The sequence below is a fragment of the Nanorana parkeri genome, unplaced genomic scaffold (genome assembly GCF_000935625.1).
Source record: "Nanorana parkeri isolate BGI_ZX_2015 unplaced genomic scaffold, ASM93562v1 scaffold1734, whole genome shotgun sequence".
Taxonomy (NCBI): domain Eukaryota; kingdom Metazoa; phylum Chordata; class Amphibia; order Anura; family Dicroglossidae; genus Nanorana; species Nanorana parkeri.
The window spans coordinates 101,259-112,307 of NW_017308002.1; the positions used below are offsets into that span (position 1 = coordinate 101,259).

Consider the following 11,049-nt stretch of genomic DNA (forward strand, 5'->3'; position numbering starts at 1 on the left):
GTTGCCCCCTTCACATGTGTTTGTAAATTACTTTAATACTCACCTCCCGTGCAGCAATGCGGCATCAGCAGCTCCATTGCAAGCACCAATACCCCCCCTTCCAGGCTTGGGATCCTCAACCATCTTAAGTAGCTGGGCTGGGGTCACCCAACTGCTGCTCATGCGCATTCATTCATCCCGCCACCGAGGTGTTCCAAGAATGCACATGCGTAGTTCAGTATACATTCTATAGCGTCTTGTTAGGAGGACTTTATTGTAGACACATAGGGGGGAATTTATCAAAACTGGAGCAGACAGAATTTGGAGCAGTTGTCCATGGCAACCAACTCACTTCTCTCTTTTATCTTGAAAGCTTAACAGTACAAACTGAAGAGAGAAGCTGATTGGTTCAACTGTAATAAAAACTCTTCCTGCTCCCAAACTTTTAAATTGAGGAAAAAATGTTGCTTTTAAGAAAGTATCTATTTAAAACCTAGATACAGTTTTACGTCATTGCCAGAAGGTCTGTCTGGAGGTGTCTACAGTTATCTCCAACAGACAACAGCACATCTAGACACGGCATCCCTTCATGCCTCCATGTACACAGTAGTACGGCTCACCTGTTGAACATTTTTAGTATTTGCCATTGGGATTGGAGGATGGGTGAAAGGATCGTATGAGCACCAGGGGATAACCAAAGCTAAAAAAGACCACTTGCCTATTTGATGATGCAATTCTTATTTTCATATCTCTTCTGTGTTATTGCATAGCTTCTGTAAGGATTCCAATTTGTAAAGTGCACGTGAACCCTAACAATGAACTTATTTATTAACTTATTTGCTCCATTTTGGTCCATTAAATACCATTGAAAGTGTTTTGTTATATCTGTTCTATAAGTGCAAAAAAAAAAGAAATACCCATTGATCCTGCCAGAAATCCTGTCAGCTGATAACTTCCTGTGCTTTCTGCCAGTACTGATTGTTATCAGTTACATTGTTCCCAGATATCTCTGTGAACCAACAAGCACCGTCCCCTATGTTATGGAGAAGAGGAGTTGCTGTAGTCCTGTCCTAGAATGGCAACACTTCTCCTCCATAAATGCAGCATTGTGAGTGTTGTCACCCTATGACAGGAAGTGTGTTGCTGGCAGGATCGCCATGTGACAATAAAGGCAAAAAGGTAAAAAAAAATAAAAAAAAAGAATGCAGCCACCATAACTAAGGACTGGTAAGTTGCAATATAATCACATTTTGTTACATAGTTAGTCAGGTTGAAAAAAGACACAAGTCCATCAAGTTCAACCTATAGAGATTTTGTTTTTGTTTTGGGTTTAAAAGGAAGATATGACATTATGTGAAAGGCCAACTCATAAAATCCAGATCTCTACGTGTAGACCAAAATGTACAGAAATTTAGACAAAAAGAGTCTGAAAAGTGATGACGGTAAAGAACAAGAATTCAGGTAGTCGCTGGGTTTCCTGCACATTTCCAATCGTTCTGGAATTAAATAAATTCATTTTTTGGCAATTATGCTTGAAATGAAGAAGTCGGGAGAGTCCCTAAAGTTTACATTGATATAGAAAAGTCTTATAAATGATAAATGAGCTTGTGGTAATTCATAATTAAAGTAGTATTAAACTTCCAAAACTTTTTTTTTAAATCATGAAACAAATATACATCACCCAGCAAAGTATTTCTTTCCATTATTTCCACTGTTTATAAAGTTTGTTTTATAAATATATATATATATTTTTTGTTTTTAATTTATTATTATTATTTCATTTGTTTATTTATTTATTTATTTTTCTCTTGCCATTATTTCCTACTAAAACTTTTTTAAATGGCGTAAACCTAACATCTTGTGTAAAATGCCATTACAATGTATTTATACCATTTTACTTTCAAATCATGTACACGGCTTCTGATTCAGGTTCTGATCTTAAAGGAGAACTACGGGGTTAGGGCTTTTCCCCATAGTTCTCCTTAGGGTAACGGGAGGACACAAACTAGCGTCCTCCCGTCACCCTAGGCTCAGTATACCGTGAGCTACAGCCCCCGGTATACTTAGACGCCGCAGCTGAAGCGGATCCCGACAATTATGTCTGGATCCGCCCAGCTGCGTGAGTGACAGCTGGCTCTGCCTATCTAGAGGCAGAGCCAGCTGTACCCGCCCCCGTCCGTTCCGCCAGTCAGCTCTGGAGGATTGGAGTGGGGCGGGGGGAATGCAGCCACTCCCCTGTCATGGCTGAGAGCCGTGACAGGATGGAGAAGTGAGCGAACGCCGGTATGTGTTCGCTCACCTCCCGATCTACTGAGCCGACCTGTGACAGTCTCATTGTCACAGGTCGGCTAGAACTATGAGGTGAGTGAAAAGCACTCACCTCATAGTTCTCCTTTAAGTAGCACCTTTGATCGGCCACACATGATTGAAGCAGTGTGCGATCAGTCAAGGTTCATCTATACTACATTGTATCCAGCTATGACAGTAACATCTAAACCAGAGATAGATAACCTCTGCACCCCAGCTGTGCTGAAGCTACAAATCCCACCATGCCTCTGCTTTGGGCGTCATGCCTGTGGCAGTCAGTGTCTTGCAATGCCTCATGGGACTTGTAGTTCTACAGCAGCTGGAGTGCCGAGGTTGCCTACCCCTGCTCTAAACCAACCGCAGATCTCCAGAGGAAATATTCGGAGCGGCTCCTTAACTCTGATACATAGTAGGTGTGACAGAAGCCTCGGGGCTGAACTACGTAGGTGGTTTTATATAATAATAATAATTATAATAAAAGCATGTCGTTTAGCTCTAAGTCCTTGGTTCTCAACTGGTGGGTCGTGACCCAAAAGTGGGTCGCGACCCCATGTTTAGTGGGTCGCCGCATGCCTTCCACTTTTCTAGGTGAGAGGCTCCTCTGCCTCCCCCTAGCACAGCACTGTCAGTTCTTGCGCCGAGCAGCCATTCTAAATATGCTGCCTGGTGCCGAGTGTCAGCTTGAGGTGGGGTGGGCTGGGTGTATGGCTGCGGGGGAGCTTCATCCATAGGTGCATTGCTCACAGCACCCTTGCCTGTCCTGTAGAGGTGCCTGGACCGGAGTGATGTCACATTCTGGCTCCTGGAACCTCTACAGGTGATGCACATATGGATAGCGCTCCATCATTCTGATGTGGGAGTGCATTGCATTGCCATTCATTTGAATGGCATCCCAAATGCATCTCCCACCCACAGTTCACCCGCATTGGAACACGCGGTACCACATGCCATGCGTTCCATTGCAGTTCAACTTGAGTCGTGACTAAATGACCAAGGACTAATGTGTGTCCTGAGGTTACACAGGTTGAGAACCACTGCTCTAAGTGTCATAGATTGCTGGTTGGAGTCATGAGCGGCTGCTACGTCTGCCACTTCTGTAGCCAGCCCCAAATGATGAACAACAGTGTTACAAATCGCTGGAAGCGCGGCAACACGGATCTTTCATCGACTGCAATCCATTTCTTCCAAAAGCTGCTTAGGAGGAAGACTTTATAGTTACCATAGACCCAGGGTGGGGAACTCTGGCCCACCAGCTGTTGTGGATCTACAAGTCTCATGAGGCATTGCAACACTGACAGTTACAGGCATGACTCCCGGGGGCAAAGGCACGTTGGGATTTGGAGTTAAAGCACAGCCGGAGGGCCGGAGTTGCCCACCCCTGTAGTAAAGAGTGGCTCACATGGCATAGCCCTACCACACGGTATATGAGGGATTACTTCCCACCAGGTTGTATATTTCTGCACCTTGTCACACAGTTTAGGGCTGGTTCACACCAAGCGCGGAGCAGATGCAGAGCAGAGCAGTTACAGAACGCATCAAAAATGCATCCAATGTATTCCAATGGTATTTTGAGCTCAAGTTCACACCAGAGCGTTCAGTTCCAGAGCAGAGCAAATCACTGCATGTGCAGAAACTCATGCAGATCTGGTCCGGATTTGGTGTGAACAAGCCCTTAATGTAATACTAAACTCTTAAGCTTTCTTTCAATAATACATTCAGACCAACAACCATTCCTTCTCCAACAAAGTATTTCAGTCTTCATGATCCCAAGCAGCTCCAACTCTCAGTTTGGCTTCCCTGAACTTCCTGTCCTGTACAAGATAACAAGGTCCAGCACAAGGTCCAGCAGCCGTCTGTCTACTAGCTTGGATCTGTTTAGCTGAATGGAAGGGATTCTCCTCCTGCAGCCTCCTGGGATACATGAAGTTGGTAGCCCAGGAGGCTACAAGAGGAGAAATAAATGGCCAAGGGGGTGGGGCCAGCATAGGGGAAAAAAACAAAAAAAGAGTAAATTAAAAAAGAATGTTCTTTCTTTTAAAAAAAAGTTGGGGGGCAGACGATTAGAATTCTGCAAATTTTGATTTTCGAATGCAGGTCCTCTTTAATTATTATTATTATTATTATACAGGATTTATATTGCGCCAACTGTCTGCGCAGCACTTTACAAAATGGAGGGAGAACGTACAGTTACAATACAATTTGTTTTTATTTCTTTAATTCTTTATTTATAAATCAACATTTTTCAATATAAACAACAAGAACAAAAATAATAGAAAACATGGTATTGCCCTCAATACCTTGTTTGCTCTCAATACAATTTCAGTACAGGGGGGTTAGGAGGGCCCTGCTCCTGAGAGCTTACAATTGGGAATTATTTATTAATGATTGCAGAGCTGCATGAAAGAAGAACTTGGTGAATTTTTATTATTATTATATAATTTATTATTAAAGGAGAACTATGGGGTCAGGGCTTTTCCCCATAGGGTGAAATGTGGGTCTTGGGAGGAAAACAATAAAGTCATATTCACTTGATTCTTGGAGCGAACTGGCACTTAGACCTGTCCCTGGAGCCTCTCTCCCCCTCCGCTGCAGCGGTCTAAGGTCCCTGAGTCATCACGTTCTATAGACAGTGTATAGGATGTGAGGATGCCGAGGGACATACCATTGCAGTAGTGGAGGGGTCGAGAGGCTCCAGGGAGCGGTCTAAGTGCCAGCCGGCACTGAGAATCAGGTGAGTATAACTTTGTTATTTCCCTCCCTAGAGCAAAAGGGGCAGTTAACCCTTGCAGTGCAAACGTAGCCCCACTGTAGGGGTTCATAAAAACATTCCCCCGGAGTTCTGCTTTATTCGTTGCCTTTTCTATCTGCCGCGAGTTCAGCTTTAATGTCAATAAAACCAATGGGAAGTAATAAAGTTTCCCAGTCGTTATGAGAACGAGCGCATTGCATAAGCTTGTGAAACAATCGCCGCTGACAACACGGCTCTGACGCACGGACTGTTGTATCGCATTGCTCCATCATATGACAGCTTCTAAACCCCCGAACACAATTTCAATGATCACGATTCATTTTTATGCGCACAGAACGCTGCAAGCGTGTTCAGACCAAACTCCAACTGAAACTTTATTTAGTAATAGAGTGTGGAGGGATTAGAACTTTCAGCTTGATGTGGCTGTCTGTGACTACACTTGGGATATCACCCCTCACTTCCTGTCTCAGTGACACCGGGACACAAAATGTAGGACAGGATAGCACTGATAGTAATCAAAAGCCTACGTATGCTATAACTCTTATGTACTCTGTGCTGTGTTACTCTTTGTGTCCCCAATGGAGAGATTTGCCAGCACTTCCTGTTTCTCTGGTACACAAATTGATCTCTTTTTACATGTTTTAAATTATTGATTTTGAAATGTTTCTATAAAAAGAATTGAAAATCCTATATACAGAAACACCCCGTTATCCAACATCCGCAGGGATTGGTAGATTCCGGTTAAATGTTGTTTCTGGTTGCTTGAGAGCTACTATTTAAATAGGTTTAACTAATGCCATATAATACCCCATATTATACCATATCATAACATACACTCTGTATTGACTTCATATTAATATTGAAGTGCAGCAATCAAAAACAAATAGACACACGATCATTTCCAGGATAATACACGCCGCTGATCGGCAGAACAATGAGTACAATGCGATTGCTGAGGCAAAGTAACAGCTGCATCGTCCGGCCTGAAACAAAGAACAGACTGTCACCCCCAGTGGGGCTGCCCCCTAACCTTGCATAGTGGGGATAGCCACACTGCAAGGGCTAAGATTTGATTTGCCCGGAGCTCTGTTTTACCCCAGCGGCGTCCCGAGGCCGGGTGTCACCTGGAACTGAGACCGGGTGACACCCCACCGTGACATCAACTCGCATACGCGGTCATCTAATTGACGCCTGCCGGAGGCCATCTTAGTGAAGGACGCCGGCAGAGAAAGGAGGGGATGTTCACCCGGCGGGCTGAGATATGCCGCCGGGTCCCCTCCTCTCTTCTGACACTGTTGGGGTCTCGGGCCATGACCAAGTGCCTGACTTTTTAGAGGGGACGACACCAAAATTACTGTCAGTCATTTTGGAGTCACCCCTCCAATGGTGTCACCCAGGTGCGGGCCGTACCCCCCGCCTGAGGCCACTGCTTTACCCCCTTGCCGTCTGCAGGAGCTAGCCCTTCAAGTGGGCCGTTACCCTACATGCCAGTAGGAGGGGCTCCTTATAATTCATTCACTGTGATTGGCTGCACAGTGATGACATAATCTGAAGCCCACCCTTCCAGCTCCTGATCATCAGTCAGTAACAGCCTAGGTATGCTGAACAACACAGCAACGCAAATATATGCGGCATGGGCATCAAGGCCCACCCTCCATGCTGCCGTATATATATATGCTTCTATATAAAGGATACCGGACCAAAATGGACCAAATAAGGCCAAGTTAACACTTGCGTGATCCGTGACCGTGCTGCAATCGTGCACAAAACCACGCAGATTGCTGTGCGGTCACGGAGTCGCACACCACCACTGATTGCGCTGGCGGTGCCATTCTTTTCTAATGGCACCCCAGTCGCACCGGGCGGATCACGCGGATTCCTGCCTGTGCAATCAGCCATGCGTCATGTGTCGCAGAAAATGGTACATGTACCTTTATCAGCGATTGCCGCGTGGATGTAACCCCATTGAAATCAATAGGGCCGCACGGCAAATGCTGTATGCAACTGCACGCGATCGCATGGTCCCGGTACATGTGTTCCGGATTTGCCAGGCCCTATATCAGCCCTAAGAGAAGTTAATTTTGGGGGTTTACATACCCTTTAAATTCGCATTCCCCATTAACTCCAAAGCATTGCACCAGAATGGTAAAATATTCCCCAAATTTCCTAATTTTCTCCTAATTTTCAGGGAAACGAAGGCTCTCGGTTTCGCTCATCCCTATTGGTCACACCAAGTTCAGTATAACTTTTATTCAAGATGGAGGCGCATATTTTTTTTCCTGTGTCACATGACCAGCCTGCAGTAATGGAGCCACTTGCTAATTTTAGTTTTCGATGGTATTTAGATAAAAACAGTTGACTCATTGTTGGAGCCTGCACCAAAAAAGCAGGTACAGACGGTGACACTCTTCACAGCCGTGATGTTGAAAACGTGCGTGGGCGTGTGTGTGTATGTGTGGTGACACAGGGCGTGGGATGACAAAAGCCATGTTGATGCGGGGGACAATGCCTTGTTTGTGTTCTACATCTCGATAACAATTGCAGGGCAGGATTCCTTCATAGAGTCCTCATCTTATATTAAATTCTTACCCCAAATCCGCCCATGTTTACAAGCGCCGCAACGTTTCACAAGGAAGAAGCAGAAAATAGGTGATGAAATTGTATCAGAAGGTGATCTGAAGGTCGTGACACAACAACAGAGCCTGAACGGACATGCTACCATGATATTGTGTCATCCTCAGAGAATTCCAAAACAATGCAAAATTTAGAATAACTCTCCAACTTATTTCTAATCATGAATCCAGATCAGACATATATACATTGCCCAGAAAAGAATTTGTTTTTGCCAAAGCACTTACAGTCATGTTTTTTAACAGCTCCAACTCTTTCAGCTCGGCTTCCCTGAACCTCTTGTCCAGTACAAGACCACAAGGGAAAGAGTCTCCAGCAAATGTCCATCTACTAGCTCGGAGAAGGGAGGAGGGGAGGGACTTGCCCTGGTGTTCCTGTGTGTTTGTGGAGGTGGTAAATAGAGCTGTGCATAAAGGTGACGTGGCCCTTGAGCTGGGTACCCAGTTTGTGGGCCTGGACCACGTATACAAGTTAGACGCCCGCTCTTGTGACTCAGAGGCAATGAGTGAAATGAAGATAATAGAGGAAGGGGGTAGAGCGAGATTGAAACATAGATGGGGAATAAAGAAAAGAAGGGGGGCTGAAGGGTTGATCCAAACGTTTTCCCGTTGACTAGAAATAGTGATGTCCTATTGGGCTGGATTCAATTCGGGCTGATCCAAGGCGTCCGTGTTTTTGTAAATTTGGAAAAAGGTTCATGAAGAATTGCAGAGAGCTCTTTGAGGAGGAACCAGTTTTACTCAGCATTTGGTGGTTTTAAGAGGCCAAAGCCAAGCCACACAACGTCGGGGATTTTTTTTTTTCTAAGCCAACTCGCTAACCAGTACCGCATAGGGAATTAGAAAGTTATTTTGACATAATTTTGGTGGGGGTCGAGTTGCTGTTTCACAGCGACATCAAGTTCAGCAAAATCACTACAATGCATGAGCAGTAACAGATACTTTCCTTTTCCCAAAATTTCGGTGAGAATCAGGAGAATTTGGTAAAATTTTGTCATTTTAAAGGGATGCGTTAGAGTCAATGGGGAAGGTTTTTGACAGTTTTTAAGGGATCAATGGGCTTTAAATGGGTCCTGAGGGTTGCCAAAACTCCTCTCAACCATCCCGGACCTGTTTTTGTGGGGGAAGGACCCCTCATTTACTTCAGTATCACTTTTCCTTTGTTTTAGAAAGAACAAAAAAGACAGTATAAATACTAAAATAAAAAAAATTACAGTGACAAAGCACAACAGACAGAATAACAAAAAAAAGGGGGGTGGACACAAATACATAGAACACTGAGCATGGGAATTAAACTACTCAAAATATACAGAAACCACACAATAAATAAAGAAAAAAAAGTAGTTAAAAAAAATTAAATTTACATTTGTTATTGCAAAATCAGTATTTTTTTGGGCTAAATCAAATTTGCCGAAAATCACGACACTTATCTCCCTACTAACCACCCCAGCTGTCCTGACTATGCTAGTTTACAGGAAGAGCTCTGACCAGGGTCCTATTCCCAGGGGAACAAGGGGGTTTAGTGCAGCCTAATACAACTGGAGTTGGAATAGAAACTCCGAAGATGGTAGTTCTTCTGAAAAGAAGTCCACAGCCTTCTAATCTCCTCGCGGATCTCACTTTTCTCTCTGCTTCAGTCATTTTATTGATGACGTTCCTCAAAAGTTAAAGCTGAAATCTGATCTGCTTATCTGCACATTAACCCTCAGTCCTGCGCCCGGGGCAAGTGACCCCCCCGCACCCCCGGTTGTTACGCCACTGCAGGCAGATAATAGCTGGGGGGAGAGGCCAGCAGGGTGCTCAGTACTCTGCAGTATATTAAATTTTTTGTTTTGGGGTCTAGATACCCTGCTTTTTTAGTTTGTGTTACAACTCTGTCTAATGGTTGAGGTGCAGCCACAATTCATGTCATTATCTCGCTGAGCTGTGAAGGCTTAGGCCAGCATTTGGTGACATTTCATGCCAGATCTACATTTACTCTTGGCAGAGCCCGCTCATTGTGAGCCATTGTCACTTATTTCTATGTTTATTTGTACTAGTCTTAGCTTGGTGTCACCTGCCTCTGTATGGGTCCAGTACATTTCCAAACCCCCTGCAGGCTGCAATTAAAGGCGTTGCAAAGTCCGAGCATATCCTCTCCTGGTATAACATCAGCATTGTAATTGGAATACATAGTAGAGTTGTTTCTGATAATGCAATCAAAGCTGACATTAAAAAAAAGTGTAGTGAGTGCTGCCTTCCGTCTCCCATCACTTTCACCACCTTCCTGCATTCCCAGTGTGCTTTGCTTCTCTTTCCCGGCTGCTTGATGTGATGCAATCTCCATTTCTCAAGACTACATACCCCATCATGCATTGCTTCCAGCAAACAATGATGCTGTTACATTGTTCAGATGTTGAGTTGTAGTTCAGAGGGCAGGCTCTGTGACAGTGATGACACAAAGAGGTGCAAATTGTGTCAGTGCATTGAGGAAGTCCATCCTGTGGGCATCTTCAATAAGTCAGTTTACAGACTTCTAGATGGATCTGGTTATTAGGAGTGGGATAGGAATGGAAATTCGTATGGAAATTCAATAAAGAAATACGGATTTAGTTTTAGCTTGTGACCATAGATACATTTAAAGGGTTTATGGGATAGGTTAAAGGCCCAATATAGCAAAAACTATTGTGTTCTGGTAACCGTATGTGGTCAATACCTGTAAGGCCCCATGATGTAAGACCGCACCTGGACACAGACTGAGGCTTGAACGGGGCCTATTGATAATATTTGGCATATGAGTTCCTGTGTTCATTTCAAAAACCTTTATTTATATTTTCCTGCACATTTGCCTGTAGACCAAGCTGTTCAGCAACACAGATTTACAGGTGTTGTGACAAACAATATAACATTATCAGGGATCCCAACCTGAAAGAAGCCATTTCAGGGAGGTGTCCTTCTCATTTCAGGGAGATTGCCCTCTACGCCCCCCCCCCATCCGCGGAGGGGGGTTAGGGGGGCTGGGAGAGAGCACCCCCCTGAAATGATGGCAGATAGCACAGGAAGCAATAGCTTCTTTGCTATCTGCAGGTTTTTTTTCTGATTTTGTTTTTAGTATTCTGACAGCTGCAGTCGTCAGAATATTTTTAAAAAGGCATAAGAATGCATAGCTAGATTCCTATTGGCTATTGCACTTTGCATAGCTAGATTCCTATTAGCTATTGCACTTTGCAATAGCCAATAGCAAACTAGCTATTGCACCCGCCCTCTGCTGCTTTCAATCACCAGAAGAGGACCTGATAGAAAAATTCAGGTCCCCCTCTGCTGATTGACAGCAGCAGTGGGCGGGTACATTACCTAGTTTGCTATTGGTTATTGCAAAGTGCAATAGCCAATAGGAATCTAGCT

The 11,049-nt window shown here is 44.3% G+C and overlaps 1 protein-coding gene across 1 annotated transcript in view; it reads left to right on the top strand.

Moving 5' to 3' along the window:
* Window positions 1-11,049, top strand: part of ELF5 (E74 like ETS transcription factor 5) — a 28,106-nt gene that overhangs the window by 1,050 nt on the left and 16,007 nt on the right. The window lies entirely within an intron of this gene.